Source organism: Palaemon carinicauda, chromosome 1 (assembly GCF_036898095.1).
Source record: "Palaemon carinicauda isolate YSFRI2023 chromosome 1, ASM3689809v2, whole genome shotgun sequence".
NCBI classification, from domain to species: Eukaryota; Metazoa; Arthropoda; class Malacostraca; order Decapoda; family Palaemonidae; genus Palaemon; species Palaemon carinicauda.
This window is the reverse complement of record NC_090725.1, coordinates 25,168,514-25,171,013: the sequence shown is the minus strand read 5'-3', so window position 1 is coordinate 25,171,013 and position 2,500 is coordinate 25,168,514.

Here is a 2,500-nt window from a genome sequence, read left to right as displayed (position 1 = left end):
AAGTATTAATTAAAAAGAATACGATAGACACGACTGGCGAAATCTAACAGAGGCCCTTTGCTTCAATGGATGTAGGAAGCGATGGTGATGATGATGATTGTATATATAGACATTTATGTATATATATATATATGTAATATATATATATAAATATAGTATATATATTATCTATATATATATATACATATATATACTATATATCTATATATATATATATATATATATTTTTATATATATATATATATATATATATATATATATATATATATATATATATATATATATATATATATATATATAATATATATATATATATATATATATTTCTTTCCTATGACTCCCAATGGCGAGGAGAATAGTAATACTTGGTTGAGTGGTGATACTGCAAATAGTTCACTCAGATACCTCATTCTTACACAAATAGCCAAACTCGCATGTTGTAGGTAGAAAAGGGAGTAGTAGACTGGAAGGGTGAAATCTGTGTAATCTGTGTATGTGCAAGTTTGTTTGTTCATACGCGTGTGCGTGTATATCTATCCGAATATCTAGCCGTCAGTTTTGAAGGGCCGCCTACAATAGTATAGACATATACTAACGAGGTATCGCAAAGTAAATGATCGTTTAAGCTAGAGGGTATTAGAAATTTTGAGGTGAAAGGCCCAATTATTGGTTCCTTATTTAATATGATAATGATTAAATTATTGTTTATATGTACAAAAATATACCATTGTAGTTATTTATCATCAGACAAACTCTATGGAAGCCATAGCGTAATGTTCATGGAAATATTAATAGGAAAACTGGTATGGTTTTATATCCTTACGACGGCGATGATGTAAATAGCACCTCCATCAAGTTTTGACCTTTAAGGCGCTTATACACATTAAAATTTAGGATGGCTGGTGGGGGAATAGGATTTAAATGATCCTCCTACATCAAAGGTTAGCCAAATGCCTTGCCATCACATAGTTTTATATGCTTCTTTTTAGTTTACTATATATAATACAATATAGTGTAGAATGTATAATATTATATTGTAATATTCAAACAGTTTGATTGATATTCTTGCGATATTGTACATATATATATATGAATGTTCTATTATTCAGCAAAAATTAATCAAAGATCAATGATAAATTTAGGAGTCTTCACTTAAAAAAAAAAGAATTCATCATCAGGATATATATGCTCTGATTTGACTTTTAATCAGTATACCCAAGTATGAGTACTCTTAGTGTTCATACTTCAGTAAAGCATTAATCCTTTTTTCTATAATGTCTTCCAGTTGAAATAAAGCTGAAATAAAGCTCAATTTTACTTTTATATTATTTTCCAGACTCTAATCCATGCAGTTTAGGTCACTGGGATATGATTTGAGCGTCAGCACTTTTGGCACATTTTGAATTAGGAAGGTGTATGCTTATAACATGGCTGAAGCAATACTATTCACCACTGTCACCTAAATCTCATTTGTTGACACTAAGTGACATACAAAAGTTTACCAGCTAGGTTGATAGACTTAGGTAACACCTCCTTATCGGTTAGCTATGAAAATGGAATAGAAACTGGTTAGATGTACTGAATATCCATAAGTTCTCTGGAATGGAGAATTCTGGTAGATCGTCAACATATCCTCTTGCCATCTAAAATTGGGTGGGCTTGCCTTCTGTTACATTTTTAACTCTTTTAGGCAAGCATTTAATTCATCAGTCTTCTCAACTCACATGGTAAGCTATCAAGGCACTTTGGCTATGAGGTCTGGTATTGGAGACAGGTTCGCTTTGGAAATGGTAGCTTTTAGCCGGAGTCTCACAGGAAGACCAGTGGATCTTTTATTCAGTCCCTGCTATTTGTGTTGAAGAAAATAGAAATAGGATGGAGGGCTAAGGAAATTGACGTCCAACAATGCATAATTTAGGAGTAGAAACGATATTGAACTTGGCTACCATTTTATCATCAAAATCGTAGAACAGAGTATTTTTTTTCAACCAAACCATTGTTCATACTTCCTTGAACCACAATTTTTTTTTTCCAAAGTAAGGAAATATATCAATATGTGTACACTACGAACTCTCTCTTATTGTTGGACACATTAATATACTGCCAAGGTTAATCTGCAGCAAGACATTAACAGGAACGTTTTGATATCCTGATGTCATAAGTTATAAAAAACGTCTTTATTCAATAAATAATGGTCCATGATGATGATAAATTTTTTGAATACCTCACAAGATGCGTTTAATAGGAAAATAGAAAAATATATTTAAATTGCATTCCACAACCTGGTAATAAAAACAATAAAAATCAATCATGTTCGTTCTTTAATCGTCACTAGAGAACAAGAGAGAGAGAGAGAGAGAGAGAGAGAGAGAGAGAGAGAGAGAGAGAGAGAGAGAGAGAGAGAGAGAGAGAGAGGTTTCTTTTGTATTTTCTCCAAATGTAAATGGGGCTAAAGGCCCGGAAGACTGATGACTCTGTGTTAGGGTGGAGAGGGGACAAA